Source organism: Watersipora subatra, chromosome 6 (assembly GCF_963576615.1).
Source record: "Watersipora subatra chromosome 6, tzWatSuba1.1, whole genome shotgun sequence".
Taxonomy (NCBI): domain Eukaryota; kingdom Metazoa; phylum Bryozoa; class Gymnolaemata; order Cheilostomatida; family Watersiporidae; genus Watersipora; species Watersipora subatra.
In genome coordinates this window covers 49,657,813-49,671,605 of record NC_088713.1, presented here as the reverse complement: position 1 = coordinate 49,671,605, position 13,793 = coordinate 49,657,813, and the positions used below count along the sequence as shown (strand labels likewise).

Sequence of the window (13,793 nt, the reverse complement as noted above, 5' to 3'; positions counted from 1 at the left end):
AGCTTCATTGGGTTCTTCACAGTCAGATATTAGATACACTAGCTAATACTGCTGCTCACACCAAGATACACTGCTCACACCAAGTGCTAGGTGAGAAAATGCTTTCTGTTTTCTCCTTTGGTAGTCCTTTTTAGCATCATCCCCTGTTGTAGGCTCTTCTTCACTACCATCGACTATAGAATATAATCCTTTGGCTAGCAAGAGGTGTTTCGTTTGGAATTTCCATGTGGAGTAGTTCTGTGTTGTGAGTTTGTCAATTGTGTATCTATCCTCAGAAGCCATTGTGAACTGGGCCCATAACCTGTTGAAAGTGCGTGAAGAAATTCCCTCTGCTCACTTGGATGTTTACTGGCTGACTGATTTTATTCCACACAGAAGCATACAAAGGCAAAGTATGATGTAATAACACACAATAACAGGGTCATCATGAAGACCACACAAAGGCAGAGTATGACATAATAACACACAATAACAAGGTCATTATGGAGACCACACAAAGACAGAGTATGACATAATAACACACAATAATCCGGTCATCATAGAGACCACAAAAATGGCTACAGTTATTATTTCTACACTGCTCACATCCAGATTAATACAGTTAGCATTAGGACTTGGTGTGATATCTGCCTTTATGAGCAGTGCTTGAAGTGCAGATCTAAAGCACTGCACATCCAGGTTATTGTTATAGCCACCCTACCTTTTCCATGATAGATCGTATAGTGGAAAACAGAGTCTCAATGTGATCTTGGTTGATCTTAAAGGTTATGAAGTAGTTGATATAAGGGTAGTCGCTGAAAAGATATTGAGCAATGCTATGTACAGATTTGGCTGCTGACTCAAAACCGATGAAGGTTTTCCTATTATTTTCCACTAGCAGCTTTCAGCTTGGTGTCTTTAATTAGCATAGATAGCTTATGATATTGTTGAGAACTTCTTGTTTTGAGATGAAGTTCTGTCTTGTTATGGACAATTCATGATATATCTGGGGTGTTGTAGTCACCTCTGGTGACATTTAACTAAGAATATGGTCTTACTGTTACGTTTATGACTTAAAAACTAGTGTGACAAGCATGCTTTCACTGCTAAACTCATTGCTCAATAGAAGGCTCTGATGCTGTGATGCACATCACTGCGATGTAACGTCGTGAAAACAACAGCCAATTATAGGCCTCACTTTTGCTCCATTGTAAGGATAGCTATTCGCCAATCTAGGGTTTACTATATCTATGACAATAACCAAACTGTCATGACTACGTCAAAAAAATAAAGAGATTCCAAACTACGGCGAAATTTTGTTTTAGAGTTTTTAAGAGTTTGTAATCACATTTCCACATATTTGGCACCTACAACACAACAGAGTAAGACATGGTGAATCTTTTTATAACAAAAAACTGTAATGTGAATTTTGTTGCAAGTCAACCTTTAAGGCTTGCCACCTATTTTTCGAAAAGTGTTGGTATCGATAACAAAGTCCAGGAAAGTAATCACCTCATCATCCTTGTTGGGGCAGACCATAATTAGATTTAATTGAAAAAAGATCAGAAGAATAGCAAAAACAAGATAAGTGGGGTAACTTTTGTACTAGTTTATGGCGCTCGAAGAAGTTTTACAAAGATGGACTCCTTTTAATTCAGATTTAACTATATTAAATGCAGCTGAGCATCTATATATCATGGTCAAATCACTGAATTATAGTTATTTGTGTATTATACAAATAACTAGGAATAAATTAGTTTTCAGAGGTTTAGTATTTTGTATTAAAAGGTTTAGTGTGACCAGACCTCTTAATCTAAAATTAAGTAGTTTGAAGATGTACTTTGTATGTTAAAACATCAGAGTGTCTTACCAACTGCTTTATTTCCTAAAGATATTTTTTGATTTCCTGACTGACTAGATGATCAACTTTGTATTGATTATTGTTCAGATGGTGATTCTGATGAAAACAAATTTCAACGTCTTCTATTTTATTGTGTTATTTATCAGTTTTTGCATCTTCTCTTATCTAAATTTATCATGGAGAGTAACTAGTCACACTAAAGGTTAAGGTTTTTGTAAAGTCTTCATGTTGTATGAGCAGAGATTTTTCATAGTTTGGGGGAAAGACTCAGCATATTTTACCCTTTTCTTCTCTGATAATTCCTCATCACCATATGCTTTGCCAGTTTTAATTGAAGCTACACTCAATACACATCTATTAGTACTTTAATAGTAGTAGATTTACTAGTGTAACATTATAGTGGTAGATTTATTAGTGTACCGTTACAGTAGTAGAGTTATAAGCATACAATTATGGTGGTGCAGTTATTAGTGTACCGTGATAGCAGCAGACTTACTAGTTTTCTATTACAGTACTAGAGTTACTGGTGTGCCATTTAAATAGTGAAATTACTTGTATATCCTTATAATGCAGTGCACATAATCTTATTAATTTTGTCATAATTTTTAGTCGTTGGTTTCTTTGCAGCGCAGTAAAACAAATATTGCTTTACTCTAGGTGCCAATTCTGTCGCTCTAGAACATTCTATCAGTTTTACTTTAAAGGCAAATATGTTTGGCCATGAATTTATTATTGCAGGTCCTAAACTCAATTGTTGCAATCCTCTTAGTTTACCACCAATAATGTGATTCTATACTTATATATTGTCGGTGTATTTACATGTATCATAAGGTAAATACATGCACTCATGACAGTGTGTGAATAACCTGTATGCTCTGATAGCCCAAACACTTTCACTCAGTCCCTTTAAGGTTGAGTTATTCATGTTCAACTGTATGTTTTATTAGAAATGTATTCTTGCAGGCCGTACACGCCAATACCAGAAAGGGATGAAGACATAACCACACTGTTCATGGACACGCTAGTCACTGACAGGAAGTGAGTCCCAATTTGTTCGATCGTTGTTATGTTCATACATACTGTATTTCGGTTAGTATTTAAAGTGTATATAAAGTGTACAGGTGATGACGGTATAATGTGTACGGTTGATAACTTTATAAAGTGTACAGGTGATGACTCTATAAAGTGTAGATGTGATGACTGTGTAAAGTGTAGAGGTGATGACTGTATAAAGTGAATGGATGATGACTGTATACATTGTACAAGTGGTGACTGTATAAAGTGTACAGGTGATGACTGTATAAAGTGTACAGGTGATAACCGTATAAAGTGTACAGGTGATGACTATATAAAGTGTACATGTGATGACTGTATAAAGTGTACAGGTGATGACTGTATAAAGTGTACATTGGATGACTGGTCAAAGGGTACAGGTGCTGACTGTATAAAGTCTGCAGGGGATGACTGTATAAAGTGTACAGGGGATGACTGTATAAAGAGTACAGGTGATGACTGTATAAAGTGTACAGGGGATGACTGTATAAAGTGTACAGAGGATGACTGGTCACAGGGTACAGGTGATGACTGTATAAAGTATTCAGGTGATGACTGTATAAAGTGTACAGGTTATAACCGTATAAAATGTACAGGTGATGACTGTATAAAGTGTACAGGTGATGACTGTGTAAACCATATAAACTGTATAATGATTCTAACTAGGGATGCTAAAATATCATTCTTTATGTGAAATATGGACTCTTTGATGTTTTAGCACATCTACTCTTTTCTATGAGGACTTAGTCTATGCCTTACGCTACTCTATGGTCAAGGAGATCGGAGGTCAACTGGTTATTTCTGAAGAAGCTAGGCATACCCTTTTTAAGTATCTGTATACTATATACATGGTGAGTTCTTGTTTTATGTATCTATAATAATAGTCTGTACTGTAGTATAATACAATGCATATATTGCGTGTGCTTGTTTATGACTCCAATGCACATAAGTGTGCATATATTTCATAATAACATCTTACTAAGAGCAGTGACAAGTATTGTAGTTGCTTGCTGTTTGCCGTTAGCCTGGCACATTGCAAATGGCTAATTTGATAAGCCAGTTATCTACGGCTCTTACTAATAAGACTCATGAAAGCAAGTACAAAATGACGCTGCGCCGTAACGGAGAGCGGTAGCTTATTTTTACCCACATAGCGACATATCCCGCCAAATGAATTCACCAATCTTGCATAGAATAATTGGTAAGATATTTGCCTGGTGATGGAAGGCTCCCAGATCAAATCCAGCAGATTGCAAGCTTTTAATTTCAGGATATCAATAGCTATAGCAGGACAAATTGAAGTACTACCACACAAACTTCGAGATCTGTATAATAATAGATAAATTATCATATAATACAATGAGTGTATTTATATGCTAGTTTATGACTCCAATGCGCATGTGTACATATATTCCATAATAATATCTTACTAGGGACAGAGGTGGTACTATATATTGTAATTGTTGACTTACATTTAATAGGTACACATTTGAGTGCTTCTCACACAGAATCCATTATATAATTATATAATATATTCTACCCAACTGTTGACATTTAATAGGTATTCAGTCAGGTGTTTTGTTACATAAACTCCTACATATAATGATATGTATCCATATATTTTACATTCTCCTATCAAGGTATCTTTATCATAGAACACATTTTGTGAAATCAATGCGTTTCTTTTAGCTCTTCCCAGAAAACAATCAGAAAATATCTGAAGGGATACAACAACTAATAATATTTATCCATCGCCATGCCAAATAAACTAACCACTCTGACCATATTCAGGTGTGAGATATACTTCTCTATAATTCACCATACTCTTCCAGTATTCTACTCCAGCTCTCTGTATTACGTATTAGAGGTTGTAGAATAGACAACTCCAAACGTCTGTAACTTGACTTGAACATTACAGAAAATGCATTGTGAAGTTGGCATGAATAATTAGACAGTGTACAAGTTATTTCCTGTTCCATCCATTTGCTACATTTTGTTAATGTACTTACCAGGGTCTACTCATATACATGTTATTATACTGACAGGTAAACACGAGGCTGATCTGGAAACATAAATGACGACTCCGTTTATGCTAAAAATGAGTTTTCTTCTCGAGAGTTGTGTCCTCTCCGCAGGACTCACAGCGTAATGTTAGATGAATAAATGGTAAGAATAAATGGTATTTATGTTTAAAAACATGAATACATTGAGCTCTGTAGCATATAATGAGCAAGCCTAAGCTTTTTTGTGTTGTGCACTCCAACTTTTTGAAGTACAACATAAACATGATAAAACATGTCAAACAAGTGTTATCATAATAAAACAGGGAATAACAATAATAATTATAATAATTTGCTGATATATTATTCCTGTTTTTTCTCTTCAGTTCGTGTTCAATCTTTTAAATAAGCAAATATGAGCAGTGCTTGAAGTGCAGATCTAAAGCACTGCACATCCAGGTTATTGTTATAGCCACCCTACCTTTTCCATGATAGATCGTATAGTGGAAAACAGAGTCTCAATGTGATCTTGGTTGATCTTAAAGGTTAGGAAGTAGTTGATGTAAGGGTAGTTGCTGAAAAGATATTGAGCAATGCTATGTACAGATTTGGCTGCTGACTCAAAACCGATGATGAAGGTTTTCTTATTATTTTCCACTAGCAGCTTTCAGCTTGGTGTCTTTAATTAGCTTAGATTGCTTATGATATTGTTGAGAACTTCTTGTTTTGAGATGAAGTTCTGTCTTGTTATGGACAATTCATGATATACCTGGGGTGTTGTAGTCACCTCTGGTGACATTTAACTAAGAATATGGTCTTACTGTTACGTTTATGACTTAAAAACTAGTGTGACAAGCATGCTGTCACTGCTAAACTCATTGCTCAATAGAAGGCTCTGATGATGTGATGCACATCACTGCGATGTAACGTCGTGAAAACAACAGCCAATTATAGGCCTCACTTTTGCTCCATTGTAAGGATAGCTATTCGCCAATCTAGGGTTTACTATATCTATGACAATAACCAAACTGTCATGACTACGTCAGAAAAATAAAGAGATTCCAAACTACAGCGAATTTTTGTTTTAGAGTTTTTAAGAGTTTGTAATCACATTTCCACATATTTGGCACCTACAGCACAACAGAGTAAGACATGGTGAATCTTTTGATACCAAAAAACTGTAATGTGAATTTTGTTGCAAGTCAACCTTTAAGGCTTGCCACCTATTTTTCGAAAAAGTAAATTGTGTTAGCTGTGTGTTTTCTTCTCGATGGGTTGATCCTCTGCAGGCCATTTTTGCAGGCTCCTTTGGATTATGTTAGCCTCTCTATGTCTTGGCTCCTTTCTCGCTGCACCCTTCTTTTGTTGCTTGGATCGCTGCCAGATTATCGCTCTCTAGCTTGCCACCAGTTCATCGCTGCTTTTGCTTGCTGTCAGTTTCTTATATACTCATTCTCAGATGATTGCCAAGTGTCATTGGTTGCCTTAGCTCATTCTTGCGAATCTTACACTATTCTTGTAATGCCTATTTTTAGTGTCTGTGATATCAGTCAGCATTCTTTTCTGACATGTGATATCTGACGTCTTGACATCTGGTATCTTATGAGACTTCATGACGTCGGGGTGCGCCAGAGTAATTATACTTGATTTATGTCAATAATTTGTACAAGATTGGCCATAACCTGCAAACCATCATCAACCACTGATTTGTAAAAATGGATTTTGCTTTAATCATTATCCTGAGACAGTTCTAATGATCTATCTTACATAAGGCAAACGATTATTCATATTTCTTGCCATGCATCCTAGAGCCATTACGTCAATCTTTTTTTTGTTTTTAAAACATCAAAACCCAAACATATTATATTACAATTTTACAAAGTCATAATATTTATAATAAATGAAGCTAAAAGCTGTATCTATAAAAGTGCTGTAAATATTTGATTTGATTATGACTGGTTGAGTGTTCGATATACAGTGAAACTCGGATAACTCACCTTCGGATAACTCGAAAGCATGGTTAACTCAACGTATTTGTTTGGTCCGTTCCCACGCATTGATAAATGGCTATAGAAAACTCGACCGAAACTGTTAACTCGAACAGTTTTTTGTCAAACGGCTACCGAGACGGTTGTTACTATCGCTTGAGAATATCACTTTATTCCAAGCCATAGAGATAAACATCGACTTTTAGTAGTTCTTAGGCCTCGTTATTACCAACATCGACAAAGTATTTTCATTAACGACTTTTCTAAAGGTTTGGAAAAATCAAATTTTACCAAACATCCGCTTAGCGATAACCCTCCGAAAGCGAGAAAAGCGAGGTAAAATTCGGATAAATTTAAAGTAAAATCGGCAAAATTGATAATGTGCTTTTAATAGTAAAGCAGTTTTGTAATAACTGACTTACTGCAAAATTGATCTTGGTTAAAACGCTTGGTAGAAAAATACGTATGTAGTTTTTCTGAGCGTTTTAACCGCGATCAAGTTTTGCCAATTTTAGTCTGAGAACGTCCTGGCAGTCACATCACCTAAAACAACAAACAAATCTCAAGTGATAGAAAAATATCTATACTTTCTGATTAAAAATATTTAAAACTTCACACGAGAGACCCTTTAACTTGCAACAAGCAATCTATGCTTTTGATTTGTATATAGTTTGTATATGTACATGAATCTACTGATGGATCTAATACGTGCACTTATGACTGTCCTCCTTATGACTTACAACTTGAATGCTCTAATAACTCGAACACTTTTGCTCGGTTCCTTGAAGTTTGAGTTATCCGAGTGTCACTGTATATATATATATATATATATATATATATGTACTTGCTTGTGCGTTGTCACTCTGCAAAGTTGTTTGCTCTGTAGATTGTCCTTTGGTAATTCTTGTGTTCTATTGTTCTCCTTCATATGTAGTAGTGACAATCATAATTGATTACCATATGGTCATACATGTCCTTCATGTGTAGTGTTGACAACATATATGGTTGTACATCTATCAAGCTTATTAATATCTATCATCAGCTGTAATGGTTAGATGGCTCCTTTGCTTGATACATAGGAGCATGGGGGTAATACATCATTCACTACACTGTTTGTAGCAGCGGGTGGGATCGCTATTCCTCTCAGCTTTTTAGTTTCCAATGTTTCCTACGCGGTCTGTCAAAGCAATGCTTCCAACGCTGATGCATTCCTAGCTGTCATCTACAATGCTTCGCATTCTTAGCTTAGCAGTTTGATAAACAGATGAATAACAGATGAATAACAGATGAATAACAGATGAATAACAGATGAATAACAGATGAATAACAGATGAATAAACGTTGTAGGAAGTTATAACAATAACCAAGATTAATATAATTGTAGCGGAATTCAATGGATTCTGATTTGCTAGCATGCATTTGCTCGCTGAGGCCATGTGATGTTTCCGTAATCATCCGTCCTTGAATGATGTAATTGAGCAGCTTGTGTAGTTACACGCAGTGTAACTTTGTAGTAGCCTCAGAGCTCCAACCTATTTTCATAAATTCTTGTTGGTTGCGCAGTGCAAAAACCTTTTTGGGATTATCCAGTTCTACCATTCTCTATTCCTTCTTACCAGACTATTCGTCCTGATAATTTTGGATTGGCAAGTATTTTACCACAAGAAAATGTTTAGATTGATCAGTTCATAGTGAAAAATAAAGCACATAATATTAGACTTCGGTGTATGTTGTGGAGTTTGCCTCAGGAGACTTCATCTTTGGTACTTTTTGCCTTTGACTCATCTTTCTCCAGTTTTACAAAGGTGGACTCATTCTAATTCAGATTTAATGAGATTCAATACAGCGGAACATCTATATATCATGGTCAAATCACTGAATTATAGTTATTTGTGTATTATACAAATAACTAGGAATGAATTGGCTTTCAGAGGTTTAGTATTTTGTATTAAGAGGTTTAGTGTGACCAGACCTCTTAATACAAAATTAAGTAGTTTGAAGATGTACTTTGTGAGTTGAAACATCAGAGTGCCTTACGAACTGCTTTATTTCCTGAAGATATTTTTGATTTCCTGACTGACTAGATGATCAACTTTGTATTGAGTATCGTTCAGATGGTGGTTCTGATGAAAAAAATTTCAACGTTTTCTCTTTTACACTAATTCTAGTCACACTAAAGGTGAAGGTTTTTGTAACATCTTCATGTTGTATGAGCCGAGATATTTCATAGTTTGGGAGAAAGGTTCAGCATATTCTACTTTCCTTGTACCCCCATAATTCCTCAACACCATATGATTTGCCAGTTTTAATTGAAGCTACATTTTACTCGTCTATAAGTACTGTAATAGTAGTAGAGTTACTAATGTACCATTATAGTAGTATAGTTATTAGTAGAGCTGCACAACGATTATAAAAATTGATCGCGATTAATAACTTGCCTGAACCAGTTAATTTTCGATTAATCTTAGTATTAATCTAGTAAAAACCTGCATATTCAAAAACAAATAATACAGCTACATATAGATTTATTATATTTTAAACAATATTAGCAGTAGTATATGTTATGTACAATGTACATAAGTTACAATGTAATAATTATTATGAGTATGAAAACTGTCAATGAAACTCTATAATTAAGCAGCCAAGAGTTGAGGCAGCACAGTTTATTTACATTATCTGGATAAAGAGATGCACTCTTCCTACATACAACATTGCCAGCTTTAGAGAATGGCTGCTCACAGGCAGACCTGCCAACCCAAGAGTGGGGCAATGCGTGAGATTTGGTTTTGGGGCAATTGATGTATCAATGATAGTATACATGAAATTGTGGAAATTGGGCAAAAGTCGCACGAATTTCTATTTTCTCTTTGGGGTGATTGCGTGAGCCTCACGCCAAATGCGTGAGAGTTGGCAGGTATGCTCATAGGGGACAGCAGTGCCGGTAATCACTAGTAGCCTATTAGTTATTGTCTGCGACAGCTGGTGATGATTTATGCGCGGTAGGATGAGAATTATTTAAAATATATCTTAATGATGATGTGCTGTGGTGGTAAGCAAATTCTTTCTGGCATATACTGCTTTTCGCTTTCTTGTTTACGGTTCCAACAACTTACAGAAATGCGCTACCTAGGGTGGAAGACATTTTTCTGCTTTCATGTTCCGATAAAGTGTCAATCTTATATTACTAATATTCTGAAGCTGAAATATGGTTGCGATTTTTTCGAAAAATGAAAATACACGTATAATTTACTTTAAAAAGCTTTTAAAAATAAACAAAAATAAACTGTAAGATATTAAATAATTCTGAAATCACTTTTACTGCTATTACCTAGAAACATGTTCAAACAACTAACAACATGGCCGCTTACAGCTAGATCAGCACTGCGCTTGTGCATTGTGTTGTATAAACAAGTTTAATGTTAGCGAGTCACTTTGTTTTCATAGTTGAGTGCAAAATAATTGTGGTTTAATTTATTGGTAAGAAAGTGTTACTTGTCATAATATTTATTTGTTAGTAAATTAAATGGTAGTAACCTGCTATGTTAGTATTACTAAACAGTACAAAGGAAAGGAACCACATCAAAATCATGACATGCATTTTAATTGAAGATTAATTGGCTCAACTCAGTTAATCGTTTATTTGTTTTAGTCGCCATTAATCGTTTAATTAGTGCGATCATTGTGCAGCTCTAGTTATTAGTGTACCATTATAGTAGTAGTGGAGTTACTACTGTACCATTATAGTAGTAGAGTTATTAGTGTACCATTATATCAGTAGAGTTATTAGTGCACATTTATGGTAGAAGAGCTCTTAGCATACAATTATGGTGTGCAGTTACTAGTGTACCGTGATAGCAGTAGACTTACTAGTTTTGCATTACAGTATTAGAGTTACTAGTGTGCCATTTTAAATGTGAAATTTATTGTATATCTTTACAATGCAGTGCACATAATCTTTTAAATCCTTTCATAACTTTTAGTAGGTGGTTTTTCTCGCAGTGCAGTAAAACAAATCTTGCTTTACTTCAAGTGTTAATTCTGTCACTCTAGAACATTCTATTAGTTTTATTTTAAAGGCAAATATGTTAGACCATAAATTTATTCTTGCAGGTACTAAACTCGATTGTTGCAATCCTCTTACATTACCACAAATATATTGCTTTTGTACTTATAGGTTGTTAGTGTATATACATGTATCATCATGTAAATACACGCAGTCATGACAGTGTGTGGATAACTTGATTGCTCCGATAGCCCAAACCATAGATATAGTAAACCCTAGACATGCGAATAATCAAAACAAGTGAGGCCTATAATTAGCATGACGCAACGTCGTGGTGATGTGCAAAGTGAATCAGCTGATCTATGAATTCCTATTGACTTAGCACTAAAAACTGCACAATTTTCCTATAGCTTGCGCATCTAAGACTGCATATTTTGTTGAAAATATATAAAACTGACTTTGGATGAAAAAGGCAAGAATCTTACACACATGGTAATGGATAATACCAATAGCAATGACTGGGTGCCATGAGCGCCCAGTCATATAGTCCCGTATGCCATGAGAGATTTTCATGTGTAATAACTATGTGCACAATTATTCTATTATTATTTAATGTCAGTATATTTTATTATGGCTGGTACTCTGGAGTTCTGTGTGCCATGAGAGATTATCATGTGTAATAACTATATGCACAGCTTCTATATCATTGATAATACAAAGAGTGACCAAATAGAAATTAAACTAATAACAAACTAATGAATCAAATGAGATTTAGAAGCAGTTAAGTTGGAACACAGTATTAAACACCCATTAGACATGACTGAAAATAACTGGATGAGGTAGCTTTTGTCTAAGGTTGGTTGAACTAAAATCCTGCTTTGAAGCGGCATAGTGTATTATGATTTTATTACATGTATAACGATTTACTATAGTTTTGAGTAGACTGTTGGCCTGCACTGTGCATGTAAAACTCGGTTTGAGGCTATGTAATAAGACATATATGTTATTGTCTGTGATGTTACTTGTTTAAAAGCTCTCTGTGTGATACCATAGCTCTCCATGTATGAACGTAAGCACTTTTCTGCAGCAATACATATTCGGCCTGACGTATCAATGGTGTCACAAATCCTCCTCTGTTTTTAACTGAGATTAGAGTTATTTCATCACTACTTCTACTTCCCACTATTTCTACATCGGGCAAGAACTTGCTACAGTCATTACATTAAAGTTAGAAAAGTTTCCTGATCACCGAACTCCTCATCTTCACCTTTATCAGCTTTTGTCTCTTCCTTCTCCTTTCTAGCCAGAGAATGTAGCATGAGTTGGCCAGGTTTTTCAGCCCTGCTTGTTGAAAGTGTGTGAAGAAATTCCCTCTGCTCACTTGGATGTTTACTGGCTGACTGATTTTATTCCACACAGAAGCATACAAAGGCAAAGTATGATGTAATAACACACAATAACAGGGTCATCATGAAGACCACACAAAGGCAGAGTATGACATAATAACACACAATAACAAGGTCATTATGGAGACCACACAAAGACAGAGTATGACATAATAACACACAATAATCCGGTCATCATAGAGACCACAAAAATGGCTACAGTTATTATTTCTACACTCCCACATTACTGTCAGCCCTTTTTGCTATAATATGGTGTAAGGGTTGAACCATACAGACAACACAATAATGAAGAACATAAGTTCTTTCGTCAGAATTAACAATATCATGATTAACACACAAAAACAAAAAACAAACACAACACAAGCTAGCTAAACAAATGAGAATATGTATATGCCATGTAGTACAATATGTAGATATACAGATAACAGAGTCTATTGTCAATACATAAGACCCAGTTTGGTACGTAGCTTCTCAAACTGGTTTCGTGGTATCGATTTGGTTAGAATGTCAGCAGTCATACTGCCAGACGGGCAGTATTCAAGTTTTATGTCGTTGTTTATCACGGCATCTCTCACGAAATGGTATTTAATGTCAATGTGTTTTGCTCTAGATTTATTGCTAGTGCTATGAGCAATTGATATGGCAGCTTGACTATCTGTGTAAACGGTTACAGGTGCTATGTGTGGTTTTGTTTGACTAATCTCATTTAGCAGACGTTTTACAACTATAGCTTCTTGTGCACAGTGATACATTGAGATGTATTCAGCCTCTGCTGTAGATGTTGCCACGACAGATTGTCTCTTTGACAGCCAACTGATAGCACCATTAGCGAGTACGAAAGCATTGCCAGTTGTCGATCGACGGTTATCCAAATCTCCAGCCCAGTTAGCATCAGCATATGCTACTACAGGTTTACTATCTGTGGAGTATGTCAGTTTGAGGTCTATAGTCCCTTTCAGATATCGCATGATACGTTTTACGGCAGTTAGGTGGCTTTCATTTGGAGAGTTATTGTATTTTGACACTTCTCCCACTGCTTGAGCTATGTCGGGTCGTGTACCACCTGACGCATAGAGCAGGCTTCCAACCATAGCCTGGTACATAGTTGCATCAACAGGTTTACTCACACCATCATCCTTTTGGAGCTTCACGGACATGTTGGCGGGTGTTGACACTGGATTAGCACTTTCCATGTTGAAACGAGCCAGTACTTGCTGTAAATAGAACTTTTGATGAAGTTCTAGGACATTTTCCTTTCTTTGCACTGTAATGCCTAAGCAATAGTGAAGTACACCTAAGTCCTTCATTTTGAACCTGGCTTCCAAAGCTCTTTTAGTAGAACTCATATCAGTGGCATTGTCGGTCATGATTATCAGGTCATCGACATATACAGCGATGATGGACTGGTTTTCATTGTCAGTTTTAATATAGACACACTGATCGGCGTTTGATCGAACGTAGCCCAATCCCTTAAGAAACTTGTCAAGCGTGGCGTTCCAGCAG

The 13,793-nt window shown here is 35.8% G+C and overlaps 1 long non-coding RNA gene across 1 annotated transcript; it reads left to right on the top strand.

Moving 5' to 3' along the window:
* The first annotated feature begins 2,803 nt into the window (after positions 1-2,803).
* Positions 2,804-4,674, top strand: LOC137399014 (uncharacterized). Its single transcript, XR_010979117.1, has 3 exons — positions 2,804-2,878; positions 3,612-3,744; positions 4,583-4,674. It is a non-coding gene; the product is annotated as an uncharacterized lncRNA (long non-coding RNA).
* Positions 4,675-13,793: the final 9,119 nt, after the last annotated feature.